Source organism: Bos indicus x Bos taurus, chromosome 14 (genome assembly GCF_003369695.1).
Source record: "Bos indicus x Bos taurus breed Angus x Brahman F1 hybrid chromosome 14, Bos_hybrid_MaternalHap_v2.0, whole genome shotgun sequence".
NCBI classification, from domain to species: Eukaryota; Metazoa; Chordata; class Mammalia; order Artiodactyla; family Bovidae; genus Bos; species Bos indicus x Bos taurus.
The window spans coordinates 64,259,418-64,280,757 of NC_040089.1; the positions used below are offsets into that span (position 1 = coordinate 64,259,418).

The 21,340-nt window shown below is 42.5% G+C and overlaps 1 long non-coding RNA gene across 1 annotated transcript; it reads right to left on the minus strand.

Annotated features, from left to right (window-relative positions):
• Positions 1 to 3,098: 3,098 nt before the first annotated feature.
• LOC113904373 lies at positions 3,099 to 18,429 on the minus strand. The gene is made up of 4 exons (XR_003514497.1): positions 18,318 to 18,429; positions 5,502 to 5,591; positions 4,917 to 5,121; positions 3,099 to 4,019 (listed from the first exon to the last, which is right to left on the minus strand). It is a non-coding gene; the product is annotated as an uncharacterized LOC113904373 (long non-coding RNA).
• Positions 18,430 to 21,340: the final 2,911 nt, after the last annotated feature.

Consider the following 21,340-nt stretch of genomic DNA (forward strand, 5'->3'; position numbering starts at 1 on the left):
TTGTGAATGAATGAATGAACAAATGAATGAAAGAAAGAATGAGAATGCTGGGGTTCAAATCTTGGCTTTGTCATGAAGAAACCAATTGCCTTAGTTAAGTCAGTTAACCTCCCTGGGAATTTATTTCTTAACCAGTAAAACTGGAGGGTAGAATTTACTGGAGAGTGGAGTGAAAGTTGCTCAGTCGTGTCCAACTCTTTGCAACCCCATGGACTATACGGTCCATGGAATTTTCCAGGCCAGAATACTGGAGTGGGTAGCCTTTCCCTTCTCCAGGGGATCTTCCCAACCCAGGGATCAAACTCAGATCTCCCGCATTGCAGGTGGTTTCTTTACCAGCTGAGCCACAAGGGAAGCCCATTTATTGGGTATTTCAGTCTTTAGCCAGATCACCTTTTGTTCAAATGGAATATTATTTGGAAGATGGAGCTAATAGGAAGTGTGTGCATGCGTGCCTGCGTGCGTGTGTGTGTGTGTGTGTGTGTGTTGTTTGTCAGGGTGTATTCTTGGCTCTATCTCACCTTTCCCCTCCCCTGGCGATCCCTCCTCAAAAGAGTAGAGCCTGAGAGCTACTGGTCTGGAGGATCCCTGAAGTCATTTTCAATCTGACTGTGGATGACCCTATTATTGCAAACCATGTGGTCACAGAATACTAGCTGAGGAGGTGTCAGAGAAAACTGAAGTCCATCTATGGAGAAAGAAGGAGGAAAAATGGGACATTTTGAACTGATTGAACTTGGTAGCCTGTCTGAGAAGCCATAAACAATAGACAGAGCAGCTCTTTACTCTGAGTCCCTTTTAGGTTAGGTTCTTACATGGAAAAGATATAAATTAGGCCCAGAGTCAGGCCTTCCAGAAGAATTCAAGGGGCGATTTCTCTAGCACAGTAATGTGGCTTTTCTCAGCCTTCTCTGTCTAATGCTCTCAGCCAAAACATCACCGAGGAGAACTCCAGGCTTGAGAAAGTCATGCTATTAATACTAACACAGCCCGCCCTGCTGATAACTGATGTGGTTATAATGGGAGCTGAGTGAACAAAAACACGTTTCCCCAACTCCAAGCCTCAAGCACATTTTCCATCCTCTGTAACAGACTGAAGCGCTGGCTCTGAGCAGATGCATTTCCTTGCTCTTTTGTGGGCATTGCTTCGTGCCCTCATTGGAGAAGGAGAAGCTGAGGTCTCCACTGGCAGAGTCTACAGGAGGCGGCCGGCCTGCAGAGCCTCCTTCTCCCCTGTTTATGGAAACTGCTTCAAGGCTGGTGCTATGAAGGCCTTTTTGTTTATACAAATCATTCCGAGATAACACATTTCTCAGAGAAAGTCTCCAAAAAGCTGAGCACTGCTGAGCTGAGCCTTCTTCACAGTCTTATGACTTATGCCTTGGCCAAAACCACCTCCATAACATACAGCCATGAGCTTCATCCTGTGATACTGAAAGACCACATAACATCTGGAAGTAGCCTTGAGGAACTCATGCAGTAAGAGACCGAACCCCCCAGTTTTACCCTCCCAAAGCCAAGCCACCTTGATCACTTTGTCAACCCTGGAAGTTTTTCTGGAGAAGAGAAATGACGACATGAGAACTGTATACTATGTCAGTGGCAGAGGGCCAGTCTGAGCTTCTGGCTTCTAATCTTGCACTTAATAAATTAGTTCAGCTACTTCTTTGTACAAATTTACTTCCTGTAGATTACAGGGAGAAACCATTGTCAACAGCATGCATTTTATAGACAAGTTCTAAACCACACAGCATTTAATTTTTTGCAACACAGCCCTCTGTGCTGAAAGGTTAGCTGTGGCTCTCTGAATAGCTTTCATCTGAGTGTCTGGCAGGAAGGAATCTGATTTTCCAATGGGTCAGTATTAGCTAAAATGTTTGTCATTATATATCCCCTGGAGTTCTCTATGCTTTGTTGAGTCAGCTCTTGTCCTTTCTGGCAATAGCCTGAAATCACTGTCAGGGATCTTGGGTTACACCACAGCTGTGTAGTCACCCCGGAAAGCTCTTGTTTAGACTGAACTCAAAGTCCTTGACTGGATACTTAAGCTTTCCCTTCCCTTTGTCCAAACTCCCAAGGATGGAGCACCCCAGCTACTGTCACCCCACATCTGTATTATGTCTACCAAAGATGAGTTTTAGTCACCCAAAACAGCATCCATTAAATATTGTCTGGTCTGGCTACAAGGCAATGTCTACAGTATGATCCATATTTGGTTATAATATACACGCTAAGACTGGAAGAAAATTCCCCAATTAATAACTGTCTTTCTCAGATGGTAAAAATCTATATGATTTGTTTTCTTCCTTCATCCTCATATTTCCCAAAATGTCTACAAAAAGTAGGTATTATTCTTAGAGTAGAGGAAAAAAGTGTGTGTGTGTGTGTGTGTGTGTGAGTGAGTGTGATATGGCTATAATGCCATAACCAATATAGAGTTTGCTCTCCAAAGGGCTCAAGCTCTGAAACCTAGACTGTTTATTGAATTTCCTAGAAAACAATTTTTGTCTCTATTTTTCAGGTGTGTGCATGTGTGTTAAGTCGCTTCAGTCATGTCCGACTCTTTGCAACTTTATGAACTGTAGCGTGCCATGTTTCTCTGTCCATAGGATTCTCCAGGCAAGAATACTGGAGTGGGTTGCCATGGTCTCCTCCAGGGGATCTTTCCAACCCAGGGATCAGATCCAGGTCTCCTGCATTGCACGTGGATTCTTTACCATCTGAACCATCAGTGAAGCCCATTAGCCTACTGCTGCTGCTGCTGCTGCTGCTAAGTCGCTTCAGTCGTGTCGGACTCTGTGCAACCCCAGAGACGGAAGCCCACCAGGCTCCCCCATCCTTGGGATTCTCCAGGCAAGAACACTGGAGTGGGTTGCCATTTCCTTCTTCAATGAATGAAAGTGAAAAGTGAAAGGGAAGTAGCTCAGTCATGTCCAACTCCAGGCAAGAGCACTGGAGTGGGGTGCCATTGCCTTCTCCGGGAGCCTACTACTACCCTTCAATTGTAGAGACAACTTAGGAAACATTGATAAAAATTTCAGCACTCCCACTAATTAGGATGAAGCCAGCAGAAAATGAAAGGAGCCCAAATCAATAACTTAATCTTTAAACATTTTATTTGGATACATGTTTATGCTTAATTGATTACAAAACATATTTATTATCGAAGGGATGACCACAGCGGGCACTTTAATCTGTTTCTCTTCTTCCACTGAGCTGATGCAGAAAGTTGCTCAGGACTATGACTCTGAAGTGCAGGGTCTGGATGGTTTCTTTCCCATTTGTCCAGACAGAACCTGAATGTCTCAGCACCTCAGGGGCGCAGGGAAAGGGCTGCATGATTTTGTCTTCCAGCCTAGTCCTCTGACTCAAAGGAGAAACAAATTGTATAAAGCTGTCCAAATAACTCTGATATGCCTAGATTCTGGTTGTACCAAGACGGTTTTGAGACAAAACATGAGCCAATAATAAAAACACAACATGCAGAGTATACTGATGATTATAAGCTAAGACTACAGCCAAGAGTATAGCAGAGGGAAAACCTGGAGAATCTTTCACATGGCACTTCAGGGTTCCTCCAGTCTTGGAGTTCTTAAGAGTGCTGACGTCCAGAACCAGCCAGTGCGGACTTGAACCTGGTTCTGCATTTACTTACCATATGACAGTGAAAAAAAATTGCTAGAGCTTTCTGAGTCTCAGGAACCTGACCCCATCTTCCTCCCTCATAGGCTTCTTAAGGGAATGTCTTGAGAGAAGGTCAGGAGCCTTTGAGCCCAGCAAGCAGCACAGTGAGCGCTCCTGGGGGGGTCTGCGGTAGGACCACCAGGCTCCCCACCCCCAAGCAGCTCTGTCCCTCCAGCTTCCTCTTCGTGGAGGCATCTCCAGTCCCCAGAGATGAGAACTTGGAAGTGAAGAGGGAGGCTTTGATGTCTCAATGTGACTGCCCAAGCATCCCTCAGGGTTAGCTGAGGGATGAAGAGGACACATCCCGGAACTCTGCTTCCCCAGCTGTGGTCAGCCTGGGTGGGAGAGAGAGGCAGAGGCACATGGGAATACTACAGTTCTGAACACGACCTGGCTACTGTGGGCTCAAGAATGGACAGTAAGCCCCAGCCTGGCTTTTGTCTCTGTGGCGAGCTTTCAGAGCAGGTGATACCCCCACTGAGTGGTATGGCAAATGCTGGCATGGACGTTAATAATACCAGTTTAGCTCTTTTTCTAACTGGCCGCCTTCTACCTGGACTCCACACACACTACCACCTCATTTGTTCAGGTATACTGGGAGCAGAATTGATATTTTTGTGCTTCTTCTATACACTGGACACTGGGTAAGACACCCTCACAGTGGCTCCTGGAATTCATACAACCATCCTGTGAGGTCTATAGGTACAATACTGTCACCCTGACCCTACAGAGAAGAATGACACTCAGATTGCTGATGGGAATAAATTTGTCCCACTTCACATGGCTCGTGTCTGGGGTGTCTGGGGTGAGATTGAAGGCTCATCTCACTAGCAACAAGCAACTATTTTCCCAAGACTTACACAGTAGCTTGAATGATCTAGAATAGTGCCGAGAACTGGGAAGCCCTCTAAAAGGTAGCTAAAGTACATAGCATGGACTCTATGTACTAAAGAGAGTATATTTTATTCATAAGCAATGTGATCTCCCAGGGCCTTGCTCTGAGGATTTTGTTTTCTGCAAGTAGCAGGAGAGAGAATGAGTTTCCTCTGTGATGTAAGCAGATCTCATTGGCTCCCAGTGATGCCTCCCAATGAGGACAGTTTAGTCCAGACATGCCTATTGGACCACCCAGAACCTATTTTGTGCTGGTCTCCCTGATGCCACACCCCTCCATGTTAATCAAGAGTTAGGACCAAGGGACTTCCCTGGTGATCCAGAGGTTAAGAACCTACCTTCCAAAGTAAAGGATGTGGGTTCGATCCCTGGTCAGGAAACTAAGATTCCACGTGCCATGGAGTAACCAAGCCCGAGCCGCAACTACTGAGCCTGAGCACTCTGAAGCCCAGGTATCACACCTCGAGAGTCCAGCTAGAGTCTGTGCACCGCAAGGAAAGATCTGTATGAGGCAATGAAGCTCCCACGGGCCGCAACAAAGACCTGATGGAGTCAGATACATAAGTAAATACAAGAGTTAGGATCGAGGTCCTAGTTTTTGAGCTCTAATCCTAAAGATACAAAAGAAAAGGTTTGTCTTCATTCCCAAGTCTAAAAATGAAGAAATAGGTTAGTGAACTCAGATGCTCAGATGATGAAGTCTCACTGAAATTTACACTTGACTGGAGAATCCCTTGGTAAGTGAAGTCTACTTAATCACTTACCAGAAAGATGTTCTTTGAAACCATCACAAATGTGATTTAAAGGAAACAATGTATTCTTTTATTCTCCATTCCTAAAATAACTTATGGCAATTCATTTGGGGCATGAGATCAGTCACACAAGAAGGGTTTTTTAAAAATTTAGATCTGTGTTTATTTTACCTTTACTTTCAAAGGGCTCCATGTGGCTCTCGCTCAGCTCTGATTTATTGACCAACAATAAGACATGTTCATTAAGAGTTCGGCTGGATCCTGCAAAAGAAATACTATTTAAAGTGTTCTGAAGCAACGGAGTCATTGCCAATAATACCCATTAAGGCATTTCAGAGAAGACGGATTTGAGCACTCGGAACCGCCAGTCCCATCGTAATGGTGATGAGTAAAGCCTACCACCCTCCAGCTTGAAGAGTCAACGGTGAATTAGAAGAGTCACCACAACACAACCTAGAAAACCAAGACTTGACTGGTTAAGAAGCAGGGGGTGAGAGTCAACCTTTTAAGATGTCCTCATATGAGTGTAAGTAGAAGGAAAAAAATTTTTTCAAGTCAAGGGCTCGTAGGGTAAGTTTGAACAATTTCAGCAGCTAGCAAAGGGACTTTGTTAGACTCAAAGTTGGCGTTCATCAGATTTTTCCATTAGATTCACTCTCTTTTTCATGCTACACTCAACATCTCAAGATGCTTAGACATTAACCAGTGGTTATGAGAACTGCATGTTTGTTATTATTTTATAGGCTTGTGGGGTTATTTTTTACAATAAAATTTTAGAAGTTTATAGTTGTCTGATAAAGATTAAGCCTTGCCAAAATTTTGGCATGCCTTGTTTCATCCTCCTCCCCAGAGTAGATTTTTATTAGGATAATTTGCTATAATGATGTTTTGTGAGAGAGGAAGTTTTCACGAGACATAATTTTGGAAACAGGCTGGGATACTCAGATGTGCTGTCTTTGAATTCCTAAATCCTTTCCTATTTTAACACCACTTGATTCTAATAGCTATTAAGTAACCCTGGAAGAAGTGCCAGAGTTTTCCTCAGTAATCGTAAATCATACACACCAATGCCAAATTCCTTAAACAAAAGTTAGGATGGAAGGGCAGGCACAGAAGCACACACGCAACATGGAACACAGTGTAGGCAGAGCGGATTTTTCTGAAATCCCTCTTTGTGAGCAGAGCTGAGGGGCTGTGAAAGGGAAGCCCATTTTTTTCTATAACTGGTATTCTCTGCCCATAAAGATGTTTCTAGCAGGGGTGAATCTGAATGCATCCATCCACACACTCCAATTTTATATCTTTTATGACTAAAAAATTTATTTTTGCAAGATGCCTGCCTAAACTAGACATGGAGGAGGGGACGGGACGGAAATGAGCAGTCTGAAGCCCCAGACAGGAAAATGCATCCTCTTGACCTCGGCCATGTGACAAGATATACGCTGGCCAGAATGACCACTGGTTCTTTCTTGGTGCCCCTGTTCAGGCCAAGAGACTCTGCGACATGTTACTGGGCTTATAAATAATATGAGAGAAAAGTCATGGTCCCTAAGTCAGCATCTGCTTTTTGTATCCTGAAAGGGCCTAAAAATTTGCATTTTGTAGTCACTTGGGCAGACGTGAAGATTATGAGGGGGGAAAAGTGTTAGAAAAGCACTGGTATAACTGGTTGAGAGCACAGGTCTCAGGCCAGACAGTGCCGGTTCAAGTTCTGACTACCACTTAGGGCTGCCAGCTCTGGGCAAACTTCTTTAACCTCTTTGTGCCTCTGTTTCCTCAACTGTAAAATGGGGGCTCATACACATGTCATATATACATATGTGTATATGCATATGTGTATACAAATACACATGGACACATACATACACACCTTATCCATATATATGGTGCTAAGTCTACAGGGAGCGTATGTTACTAGTTAAATGCCCAATAGGTGCCAGACTCACACTGAGTGCTTTTATATAAAGTTTTATATAAAGTTTTATTTGGCCTTCCCAGGTGGTATTAGTGGTAAGGAGCCCACCTGCCAATGCAGGAGACATAAGAAACATGGGTTTGATCCTTGGGTCGGGAAGATCCCCTGGAGGAGGGCATGGCAATCCATTCTAGTATTCTTTCCTGGAGAATCCCCATGGATAGAGGAGCCTGGCAGCTTACAGTCCACGGGGTCACAAAGAGTTGGACACAACTGAAGTAACTGAGCACCATGGCTTCTTACTGTGAGCTTCCCTCGTGGCTCAGCTGGTAAAGAATCCACCTGCAATGCGGGAGACCTGGGTTCAATCCTTGGGTTGGGAAGCTCCCCTGGAGAAGGGAACAACTACCCATTCCAATATTCTGGCCTGGAGAATTCCATGGACAGAAGACCCTGGCAGGCTATATAGTCCATGGGGTCACAAAGAATTGGATGCAGCTAAGTGACTTTCACTTTATTTAATCTTCCTGTGCTGGGCTTATTTGCTCAGTCGACTTTATTTAATCTCTATAGCACACTTAAAAGGCAGGTCATATTATTTCCATTTTATAGGTGAAGACATTGAGGTTCAGAAAATTGCTCAGGTGTGTACATAGGTATAAGGCCTGCCTAGAAAGTATCAGACCCAGGTGTGTCTGCTCCAGCATTGTATTGGACACCATTGGTGACCCCAGCTCACTTTGATAAACACATACATTATAGTCTAGATTATTACATTGGTAATCAATTTGATAGATTAGAAAATTACTCCTCTGTCCATCATCGTTTGTCTAACCTATTAAAATTAATAGGCAGCATTGGAAAATACATTTGACACCTGAAACTGAGTCACTCTGGGCCTTAGGAGAAGGCCCACTCTTGGCCCCGGGCGTCATGGGTTTCAGTGCTGTTGGAAGGGAAGAGAGTAGTTGCTGCTTTCTTCCCCTCTGCACCAGAACGGAAGGGCCAACAAATGCACAGCTGCCTCTCAACAAAGTGATAAAGCCCAGGACAGCCTGCCTTCCTGACCTGGCGAGCCTCTGCTAGCTCGGTTGCCAGGAAATCATTCTCAGATGGGCTATCCTTTGGGGGCCCCAAAGCACTCAGGGATTTGGGAACAGGGCTTTCCTTACCAGGAACACTCAAGCAGGAAGTCAGCCTTCCTCACAGGGTCCCCTGCTTGGCTTCCTGGTTCTACAAGAGGGAGAGGGAAGAAAATGCAACAGAAGAACACTAATCAAGAAGAAAGAAAAACAACAGCACAGCAAGCAACAGTGTTGAAATAGCACAGTGATTTGAGTGTATGAGAGATGTTATAGTCTTGGTTGACATTTATCTGCCAAGTGTTGACAAAGTCATTTGGAAACTTCTCTGGGGTTCTTCTGCTTGGGCACAGAGGCTGGGGATGGAAGAAGAGGGCTAGTGGTAAGAGAAGAGCCCAGAGAGGTAACACCTGGAAGACAGCAGGCTGGACGCTATGACACCACCATCAGAGAGAGGCTTGCAAGGGCGTGGTCTCTGCAGGGCACGTGGGCTGGGCATGGCCAGAGAAAAACATAGCCCACTGGGACATCCAGAGATGAGCTTGTGACCTAATTAAAATTACAGACTAAAGCTTTACTGTACCTTGCATGTGTGCAAGCTTAGTCCCTCAGTCGTCTCTGACTCTTTGCAACCCCGTGGACTGTAGCCCACCAGGCTTCTCTGTCCGTGGAATGCCCCAGGCAAGAATACTGAAGTGGGTAGCCATTCCCTTTTCCAGACAGTGGAATACTATTCAACCTTAAAAAGGAAGGAAATTCTGCAATATACTACCACATGGATGAAGCTTGAGGACGATATACTAGCTGAAATTAGGGAAAAGGTCAAGTTATTATTTAATGGGCATAGAAAAGATGGAAAGAGTTATGGGGCTGGATGGTGGTAATGGCTTCACAGCAATGTGAATGTGTTCAATACCACTGAACCATGCATTAAAAATTGTTAAATGGTTAGGATGGTAAATTTCAGGCTGTGTGTATTTTACCACAGTTTAAAAAAAAAAAAACAATCAATTTTTAAAACTCAACTGACTGTAAATATGAGTATTTACTTCTGGACTCCCAGTCCTATTCCAATGATCTGTATGTCTATCCTAAGCCAATACCACACTCTCTTGAATACTGTGGCTTTGTAGTAAGCTTTGAACTTGGGAGGCATGAATCATCCAACTTTGTTTTTCTTTTCCAAGGTTGTTTTGACTATTCTGTGTCCCCTGAATTTCCATATGGATTTTAGGATCAGCTTATCAGTATCTGTAAAATGGCAGCTGGGATTATGAATAGGGATTACATTGAATCTCCCAATTCCCTATATCTGAATTGTAGATTATATCTACAGTGATCAGTTTGGGAGTATTAGAAACATGAGTATTTTTAAGTTAACAAACTAAAAAGATTAGCCACTCCCCGTCCCCCACTCCCTGTCACCCTCACCCTTCAACTCCTGCTCTGCCTCAAGCTCTATAATTTGAAGTTGCGTGGCTTCGGGCCTCTCTGAGCTCAACTCTTACATCTACTAACAAAATAAAACAGTGCCTACCTCAGAGATGGCCAAATAATTAAGTGAGGCAATCGACACGAAAGCACTGGAAGGACTACAAAATACTGTGAAGACTAGAGGTGAGATTAAATCTATTTTCATAGTGCTTATAAACTGAAAAATAGATTAAAACTTACACATTGAAAACAAATACTTACTATCCCTTCCAAGCTGGTCATCTTGAGAGATTATGCCTTTATTCTGATAATGCTACATTGCTTGAAATATTTCTTTCAGTAACTCTTTTACATTTCTCCTTTATTAATTTAATAAATCCTTTATTTAATTGAACACAAATATTTTAAAACAAATTAATACATATAACTTACATTTTTAAGGATCAAATTTGTATATCAAAATACATCTGTATTGATACACATGTTTAGAAAACAAGAAACTCAGGGATTAAAAAAGAGAAACTAGAAATAACTATATAATTTTTGTCTTCTAATACAAATGGTTTCTTGATCTGCCCAGTGTCAGTGAGTTCAGGTTATTATAATTTCATATTAGCTGCTCATACTTAAAATCCCATTAAAGTCAAAGACTTCATTACAATATGCATCACATTACTTTGCAAATCCTCAGTGATGGCAAATCATTGCAAACTACTGGTTTTGAAAGCAAATTTTATTTCTTGAAATGATCAGAGTCACTGGGAGTCAAGTCTGATGGTTCCATGAAGAACGTGATCAGTCTGGGTATTTTTAGGACTGAGTGTTACTACCAACTAATCATTTTTTTTCCTGAATTAATACTTAAAAATTTGTGTGCTCAAATGACAGTTGTCCTACAAAGAAGTCCCTGGCCTGGGAAGCCACCTATTTGTGACATGATAAACTGATTGAGAAAATAATAAGGATGTCATTCCCCAGCTATGACTGAGAAGCATGTCAGTTGCTTCCCCTCCTTCCTCACCCCTTACCCATTCCCTGGAACATGGTTTTTCAATGTTGCCACTGTTGACTTTGGGGTCAGGTAATGCTTTGTTGTTCGGGCTGCTTCCTGTGCATTGTAGGATGTTTAGCAGCATCCCCAGCTGCCACTAGATGCCAATCACAACCCCCCAATCATAACCATCAAAAAGGCCTCCAGACAATGCCAAAGGGACTGTGGCAGGCAAAATCACCCCTGGCTGAGAACCACTACCCTTGAGTATATCCTAGAGGTTTGGACTTCCATTGCTCCAAGGGATAGATTTTAAATATCTAAAGTCTGGGCCAAGGACCTCAAATGCAAATGGTTCCAGGAGCAGGCAGGTCATTTAGATTGCTGAGGTAGACCAGATGTTTAAAAAATGATGTCCCCCACAAAATTGGGCAAAAACCAACATAACTCTATAAAGCAATTATCCTTTGATTAAAAAACAAATAAATGTTTAAAAACAATGCACATACTAGTACAAGAAATATTTCACTTTCTTCTTCACTGTAAGATAAGAAATAGGGCAAGTGTGATGAGTAGACCACTGAATGGTCAACCCCAGTGTTGTGAAGCAGTAGGGACTGGTAAGTGAGCTGGAGAGCCATGCCCAGTCTAGACAGAGGCTGTAGCCAATCATTGTCATCTCATGGCCTAATGTTGTAGGCCTTTCAGTTTTGGGGAAAAAGTCAGAAATTAATGTTTGTGTTTGTTTATAAAATCTCTCAATTTTTCATGCATTTCTAATTAAGTCAAAATGTTAAAAACTTGTATGTGGATTATTGTGCCTGAACTCTGGCCTGAGATTTGCTTCCCTGCTTGGAGGCACAGAACTGGACTGACTTGAGGGAAGGAGATGGAAGCTTTGAGAGAAGGGAGGCGGTCTGGCTCCCAGAAGCACTTGACCCCAAGGAACTGGGTTCTGGAAAAATAGGGTCAAGTCCCTCCCATTTTGAGTAGCCCTTCAAAGGGAGTAACTGAATCCCTGCCAAGGCTGTCTGCATGTGTGTGGGGACCAGAATATTGAGGCCCAGACAGGTTAAATGACTTCCTGATTTTCAGCCCACTACTTTTTCTACCACAATGTTCAACATCACAAAATAACGGATACCTTGTGTATCCGTTAGTACAGTCGTTATTTATTTTTCAGTTATCATCCTCTCAGAAGTGGGCCTTTTAAAAGCATGTTTAAAAATTGAATGTGTATATTCATACATACAATTCATGATTTTAAAGTGTATGCTTCTGTGGTTTTTAGTATATTCATTGTGTTGTACAGCTACCACCACTTTCTAATTCCAGAACATTTCTATCACGCCAAAAGGAAACTCTGTACCTATTAGCAATTACTCCTCATTCTCCATTTCCTTAAGTCCCTGGCAAACAGTAATCTACTTTCTATCTCTATGGATTTGCTTGCTCTGGACATCTGATGTAAATGGAATCATACGATACGTGACCTTTGTGTCTGGCTTCTGTCACTTAAATATGGTATTTTCAAGGTTTATTCATGTATCAGTCCTTCATTCCTTCTTATTTTATGGGCTTTCTATAGTGGATTCTAGACTGAAAGAAGAGTAAGGGTCTTTCCCTCTGAAGATTTTTTTCCTGGAGGTAGAATTTAGGTGTATCTGATCTGGGGAACATGCAGTCCTTTTCTAGCAGGCAATTTCATTGCACACAACCCGCCATGTGGACTTAATTTTCTCCCTCTTTGTACATACTTTCTTCTATTCAGCGGGAGAGGCCCCATCACAGGAAGCTTGCTTTCAAATTCAGCTAGGATATTGTGACTGCCTTGTCCACTCTTTAGCAATAATGTAACTCGGGGTGCAATCAGCAAATGTTGCCCTGTAATTAATTCCCTTGCTGAAATATAATAAGATGTCACAGAGGAAAATTCTGCTAGACATTCTGCTAATTGTAGCTGAATATAGCCCAGGGTTACTGAGTCCATCCTTCTCAGGCACAGTTCACCTAACAGAGTGCTCTGCCTAATACATAGCTTGGAGGAAGATTTATTTAAGCTACAGCTATTAAATACAATTCATTCATTGCCTTGTTTCGGAACTTGGGTTGGGTTGGGGGTGGGGTGAGGTGAGGTGGGGAGCCTGGGCTTCCATTTGCTCTTTTTCAGCAGGAATTTGTTATGCTTTCCTTGTGTGATAAAATATCCCCCAAATGTGACGGTTCTATAAGTGGGAAAGCAGGAGTACCATGGAATCCATTCTAAGTTGACTTATTATTTTTCATATTTTTCAAATAAAGCCAAAGGCTTTATTTTTTAACATTAAAATCTCTTTTAACAGGTTATATTGAATTTTTGATTTTGTGATTTTCTTTTTTATATTCATTACTTTCTAGAAATTCCTTTACTAGCTGATTTTCAAAGTTATTTCTTGGAGTAGGTGAAATGTTTCAGAAACCAGGAAGTCTTTCCTCAGGCAAGTTCATGGATAATTTGATGTGTTTTCTTAGGGAGTTTAGGTAAGATTTTATTCAGAGTATTTGAATATTTGAGATAGGGAGGAGGGAGATGAGCTGGAGGCAAGTCACTACTTGATGGCGAGACACAGTGGGAAAGTCCAGCATTATTTTTCTCTCAAACATGAAGTCCTGCTCATGTGTCTCACATGAACTGAGAAAGGCATGTCATGTAGAATTTTTCTTCAGGAACTCATTGCTAAGAGGATCAAGAAGGCATGAATACTACAAGCCCATCCACTCTCATGGTGCCTGTTGTTTGGTTGACCGACCATGTTCTCTTGCCCACCTCCAATCATGACATGGTTACTTTCTCAGCCTCTGCAGCTAGGAAAGGTCTTCCCAGGTGGCTCTAGCGGTAAATAACCCACCTGCCAATGCAGGAGAAGCAAGAGATGCTGGTTTGATCCCTCCATCAGGAAGGCCTCCTGGAGGAGAGCATAGCAACCCACTCCAGTATTCTTGCCTGGAGAGTCCCATGGACAGAGGAGCCTTGCAGGCTACCATCCATGGGGTCACACTGAGTCAGACACAACTAAAGCGACTTAGTACACAGCAGGCATGCATGCAGCTAGGAAAGGCCATGTGACAGTTAAATGAAGAAAGCATTTGCTTTCTTGGTAAAAGAGGAAAATGTTGTCACTGTGACCCACTTCTCCTTTTCTTCTTTCCTTGAAAGTTGTGTAATGCCTGGAGCTACAGCAGCCTTTGGGGGCCATCATCGTGTGATGATAAGGAAAGACTGAGAAAACTGCAGAAGTATTAACATGCATCACTGAGCTGAGCCGATGAATCAACATCATTAACTGCCTCCTTCTACCCTTTGGGTGTTTGAAGAAATGTAAGCCCTGTTTGTTGAAATCACTTCTAATCAGATTTTTGCTGCTTGAATGCACTGATCACTGATACAAGCAATTTATGGAAAGAACTTTATTATCTACTCTTCTTTACTAATATTTACTCTAGCATTTCTTCCTGAATATCCATCCTCCCCCTCTTTTTCTCTCTCCTGAGGATTTCAGTACTAAAGTCTGTTTTCATTGTCCCCACAGTTTCTTCTCAGGGAAAGAGAGGTTTAAATTTTCATTTTTTGCATGTGGTGGAGACAGATGTACAAAATCCATTTTGAAAGAAGTACATTTGTGGCTAGTTTTATTTTCAAAATCTAATGTGTATTGCTGCATTTTAAATAAGCATGTTTCCTGGGGCAGTTGCAACCCACACATGACAGAACCAGTTGATATAGAAGCAGAAAGGGAAACAGTGACTGATCTGGAAGTACAAAGCTGTCTGACTATGGGCCTGGTTTGCACATGAAGACAATACTTTCAGAAACCCATAACCTTTAGCAACCTCAAATGCTAAAAGCAAAGTGTGAAGTAAACAAAGGTGAAAAAAAAAAAAAGGAGCCTTATTATTGAACTTTGTTACAGTACTATACCTTTAATTTTTTAAAGAAATTTGTATTTCTTAGAAAAAAAAAATCCCTATTTTTAATCATTTTCAAATGAATGCCTTGAATACGTGCATCTGGTGTGTTTAAGAATGTCTGAGTAGCTGACATATTGTTTTGTCTGTCAAGGATATTGTCCATTGTATCCCGTACTTTCCTGTTTATGAGGGCCCTTGGGGGATTTTTTCTGTCTGATCATAGAACTGAGAATATTTATAGTTGAGCAATAGGTTTATTTTTATCTCACGAATTGTAGTTGATTTAATTGTCAATGGGCTGCTGATTTTTGTTGTATTGGATGCTTTAAAAAAAAGCTATCTAAAATGTGCACAAGTCTCATAGCATTAGTTCTATTTTTTTAAATGTTAATTAGGTCAGGTTTTGATATAAAGGGCAAGAATGACTCTGGCTAGTCATGTACCCAGTGCCTCCACTTCATGTTTCCCATTGACTCAGAACATGCAGCGTTAACTAACATTGCATGAATTTGATTCATCACTACCACCAACTCCAAGAATTTTTTACCGTAATGATAAGGAACAAAGGTTAGTGGACATTTAAATGAACAGTTCCAGATATATATAATTGCTTTAGCATCATGATTGAAGTTTATTTTTCATTCAGGTCAAGTCCAGAATGAACGCTCCTAAATAACATACAGCTCTTTTCCAGTCATGCCCCTTGCACCTCACGGCTCTGCCTGCTTTAATGTGTTGCTTCCAAGACTGCCCTGCTGCTCAGTGTCAAGCCTGCAGAAGAAGAAAGATCCTGGATGATGGAGCCTGGGAAGGTGTTATGGGGCAAGCTGCTCATATTTCATTGGCTAAAAGTCAGCCCCATGGCTACACCTAACTGCAGGAGAGCTGTGAAACCCAGTCTGGCTCCGTGCCCAGAATGAAGGGAAAGCAGGTGAGGTGAGGACCCAGCTGGTCCCTGCCACAATGAAACATAATGAAGTAAAAGATACAGAGAGTTCTATAAACTGTAGAGGGATGGAAAATTCAATTAAATTTAATCACTTGACGAAAAGATAGGCTACACCCCAAGGGGGACTGTAGAATTCTATGTACCCAAATCATGTGTTAAAAAATGAAAGAGGCTGTGATAAAAATAGGGTAAGGGTGAATTTGAAAGACACTCTGGGACACACAGCACACTCCCCATCTGGTGACACAGGAGGCAGAACCAATCCAACTACGACAAGCAGCTCGGTGTGTTAACCTGCTGCTCAGATAGAATCATCCTGGAAAAAAAATCCTGGTCTTACACATTTTACTGATCTTGTATATTTTACTGAGATGGCATGACAGTTCTCAATAACTCCATGCTGCCTAAAATGCCTTTCTTCTCATTTTGGCTGGTTAAAGTGACTTTACTTCTATGGAAAAGATGTAGAAAAAGTGTACAGATGAAGGCAATCAAACTTGTATTATTACTTTCTTGTTAAATTTAGGAGTATGTTTTCTAACCATTATGATCATCAGTTTGTGTGTGTTATTTAAGGAGTTTGAAATGTTTAAGAGAATTTAACAAATTAACCTTGTGATTTTGTTTTGAAATGATAAACTGGTATAGATTTGTGATTTTCATTTGAAATAATTGAATATGTTCATAGTGTTTGAATGTTTAAGAGAATCCAATTTACAACCAGTATAAGTTAGTTTTACTATGTTTGTAAGAGTTAATTGATATGCAGAAAGATTTTACTTGCTAGGTTTCATAAGTGTTGCCCTGTCAGGCATTTGAAATATTTCAGAAAATCAAATATATTAAATTTGTAAGGGTAGTTGAAAAATATTTTAGGAAATTTATTTACATGTATTGTTCAGTTCAGTTCAGTCGCTCAGTCGTGTCCAACTCTTTGCGACCCCCATGAATCCCAGCACACCAGGCCTCCCTGTCCATCACCAACTCGCAGAGTTCACTCAAACGCATATCCATCAAGTCGGTGATGGCATCCAGCCATCTCATCCTCTGTCATCCCCTTCTCCTCTTGCCCCCAATCCCTCCCAGCATCAGAGTCTTTTCCAATGAGTCAACTCTTCGCATGAGGTGGCCAAAGTACTGGAGTTTCAGCTTTAGCATCATTCCTTCCAAAGAACACCCAGGACTGATCTCCTTCAGAATGGACTGGTTGGATCTCCTTGCAGTCCAAGGGACTCTCAAGAGTCTTCTCCAACTCCACAGTTCAAAAGCATCAATTCTTCAGCGCTCAGCTTTCTTCACAGTCCAACTCTCACATCTATACATGACCACTGGAAAAACCATAGCCTTGACTAGACGGACCTTTGTTGGCAAAGTAATGTCTGCTTTTGAATATGCTATCTAGGTTGGTCATGACTTTCCTTCCAAGGAGTAAGCGTCTTTTAATTTCATGGCTGCAATCACCATCTACAGTGATTTTTTTTTTGTATAAAGGTGGCCAACTGAGGAAATTCAATCTTTTAAAATGTATAAGTTAATCGAACACTAATCAAACAACAAAAAAGCAATGGTTCACATTTTTACATAAATCACTGTATCTACAAATAGAATTTATAAGTTAGATTTACAGGTTAAGTTTGAAGACTTAGGTAAAATAAAATTTTCAACTTTAATAAACTGAATATTAGAGTAGATATTAGTAGTTCCTTTTACTCACAAAATTTCTCACACTTAAATAGATAACTGACATGAGTAAAGAAGAGGAAAACGAGAGAGCAGTAGTCATTTAATAAAAAGCAGGACCAACAACATTTAAATTTGTTTCTTTCAAAGAAAGATGTCTAAAGTAGTCAGACTCATGGAAGCAGAGAGGAGAATAGTGGTTGCCAGGGACTGGGGGAAAGGGAAAGGGGAGTTGAATATCCAACTGGCATGAAGTCTCAGTTACGCAAGAATAAGTTCTCGGGCTTCCCTGCTGGCTCCATGATAAAGAATCCGCCTGCCAATGCAGGCCACATGGGTTCAATCCCTGGTCCAGGAGGATCCCCCCTGCCATGCAGCAACTAAGCGCGTGGGCCACAACTATTGAGCCCGTGCTCTAGGGCCACTGAGCCCCTGTGCGGCACCTACTGAGGCCCGAGTACCCTAGAGCCCGTCCTTTGCAACAAGTGAGGCAGCTGCAGTGAGAAGTCCATGCACGGCAACTAGGGAGAGCCCTGCTTGCCGCAACTAGAGAAAAAAAGCCCCCCCCAGCAAGGCAGACCCAGCACAGTCAAAAATAAATAATTTTTTTTTTTAATGAGTAAGTTCTAGACACATACTGCACAACACTATGCCTGTAGTTAGCAATACTATTTCGTGCTCTTTGGTCAAGAGGGTAGATCTTATATTAAGTGTTCTTACCACAGTAAGAAAAAAGAAAGAATGATTTGCTTATGCTTCAATTTTTTTCAATTATTCTCTGGTTGGTATATTGATTCATTTCTTCATGGTAACAATATATGTTTACTATCATAAATCTACTTTTAAGGCATTTAAAGACAGGAATGTTACTTCTCTGGGATTCTTAACATTCCCATTGGAAAACCGATTCTGTTTAAACCACAGAGCCCATTATATTACTCAGGGGTGTAGGAAAGGGCATAGAATGAGGGAGGAAAGCACAAAATACCTTTGACACCTTTTCCGCAAGTACCAGGGGGGTCTTTCCAGGTGATGCAGTGGTAAAGAATCCGTCTGCCAATTCAGGGTTCAATCCCTGGGTCAGGAAGATCCCCTGGAGAAGAAAATGGCAACCTGCTCCAGTATTCTTGCCTGGAGAATTTCATGGACAGAGGAGCCTGATGGACTACAGTCCATGGGCTCGCAAAGAGTCAGACATGACTGAACACACGCACACCCAAGTACGAGGTGCAATAGCAATATCTCAGAGGAAACCCTGGTTGGATTAGTAGGGTAAGGAAGCTTTTCAGGGATCTGGGAGGCCAGGCCCTGGCCTTGTGTCCAGGTAGTGGGCGCTCGAGCACCGTGTGTTAGTCGCATGCGAGCACAGTTCCCTGCGGTCCGCGGTGCCCTCGGGAGATTCTTCAGGCGTCGGTGGCTGAGGTGGAAAGCAGAAGGGAGAGGTGCACGGGGAGGGTCTGCAACGGGAAATGAACAGAGGGAGTCGACTGCTGGCGGGAAGTGAACGGAGGGAGTCGACTGCTGGCCTGCGGAGCCAGAGGAGCGCAGGGTGGTGATTACTGCAGAGCTGTGTTTCTGAGTGAGGACAGAGTTTCCTTGAGGCTCACATTGTTGGTTTACAGTTCACTGAATTTAACAAGGTACTGATGATAATGGATTTACTTTCCTTTTGAAAACAACTCCGAGAGAGAGTTAACGTCAGGGTCATGAAGACCTGGAAGAACCAATGCTCTCGTTGCTTTAGATAGCCTTGGCCCTGGAGTCAAACCCAAGAGTGAAGGGATTATTATGTCTCAAGGTTAATCAGCATTAAGATAATATTCTAGGATGGAATCTTCACTTTGAACGTTCTTTTCATTAAGATCTAGAGAATAATTTTGTGCTATTATGTAGTTATAGCCTCTTAGCCATGCTTTTTAAAAAACACGATCATTTTTATGACACTATGGCAGAGAAAACCAGAGAAGCCCCTGTATCCAATTTTTTTTTAAATCTCCTTCAGGAACAGAACCCCTGGTTTTTCAGCTGGAGATATGGGTACTCAGACAACACACCTATTTCCCAGCTTCCCTTGTTAGATGTGGCCCTGTGGCTAAGTTCTGACCGGTGAGATGGGGGCAGAGGTACCATGTGGCAGCACCTGGAAGTCTTCCTTACAAAGACACCCAGTATCTGCTGTTTGTGTTCTTTTCTCCAGTCCCTCTGCCAGGACCCAGATGTGGCCATCCTGGACCTTGAGGAGGTTGACTGCTCTAGGGGATGACAGAGTGGGCGGCTAAGAAGTGCCTGGGGCCTTGAGGACTTTGAAGAGCCTTCCACACTGGCCGTGGATGGCCGAACCGGACTGTCACTTGAGACAAAAATAATCTCATATTTTGTGTCAGCCCCTCTTTGGGGGTCTTCTGATACTTGCAGTCAAACTAATCATCACTAGTATAAAAATTAAAATTCTGTTCTATCATCTCTCATTCACCCTGTTAAAATTTTTCTTCATCTTCTCCCCTTATTCATTTCATTGTCTTTGCAATTTGTCAAAGACTTTCTTTTCCAAAGACCACACTGTTTCTAACATAGCTTTCTCCATCGTTCTTGATATCCTTCTTTGATGATGTCTCATCTGATTAAAACACACTTGGTGGTTTAACATCCCCAGAAGTACATAGTCTCATGACTTAAAATACTCTGATAGAGATTTTTGCAGTTCAAAATGTATAGCTTATATCAGATTTCCTTACTAATTACATTCTTCTACCCAGCCAAACCAACAGTCCTTTACCTCATCTATTCTGCGGCTCAGGAAGAAGAGTCATGTCCACACATTCAGGTCAGACTACTCTGCTTATGGCCTTGGATATTGAAAGTGGTGGTCCTTCCCTGATTTCCTGCTCCCATAAATTCCCAAAACTCACTTTCTCCTTTTGTGAACACACACTTCCAATCCATTCTCCTAATCTGTTGTTTTTCCTTCTCTTCTGTTCCTAAAGGCCATTGCCAGCTGTCATTCAACTTGCACTGAATCACAGTGCTCCCAGGTCTCCTTATTTCCAAAGTTTTCTTCAATTCAGCAAACCTTTATTGATGCATTGTCTCATGCCAAGCCCCACACTAGGCTGTGGGGATATAAAGAAGATTAAGGCATAGTTTCTGCTCTTGACAGGAAAGGTGTTTAGCTTCCTCCTTTGTTGTTGTGTACTTAACACTCCTTCAATCACTGGTCCACATGGATAGAGCCGGGTTTTTCAGGGGTGGGGGCTACACCAGGTGACCCTACTGTTCAAGCTGACAAAAGACATTCAGACGAACATCGATCAGGGGAAAGAGTGTAGCTCCCTCACTCCTCTGTCCTTCAGATCAGATCAGATCAGATCAGTCGCTCAGTCGTGTCCGACTCTTTGCGACCTCGTGAATCGCAGCACGCCAGGCCTCCCTGTCCATCACCAACTCCCGGAGTTCACTCAGACTCACGTCCATCGAGTCAGTGATGCCATCCAGCCATCTCATCCTCTGTCGTCCCCTTCTCCTCCTGCCCCCAATCCCTCCCAGCATCAGAGCCTTTTCCAATGAGTCAACTCTTCACATGAGGTGGCCAAAGTACTGGAGTTTCAGCTTTAGCATCATTCCTTCCAAAGAAATCCCAGGACTGATCTCCTTCAGAATGGACTGGTTGGATCTCCTTGCAGTCCAAGGGACTCTCAAGAGTCTTCTCCAACACCACAGTTCAAAAGCATCAATTCTTCGGCGCTCAGCCTTCTTCACAGTCCAACTCTCACATCTATACATGACCACAGGAAAAACCATAGCCTTGACTAGATGAACCTTTGTTGGCAAAGTAATGTCTCTGCTTTTGAATATGCTATCTAAGTTGGTCATAACTTTCCCTCCAAGGAGTAAGCGTCTTTTAATTTCATGGCTGCAGTCACCATGTGCAGTGATTTTGGAGCCCAGAAAAATAAAGTCTGACACTGTTTCCACTGTTTCCCCATCTATTTCCTATGAATTGATGGGACCGGA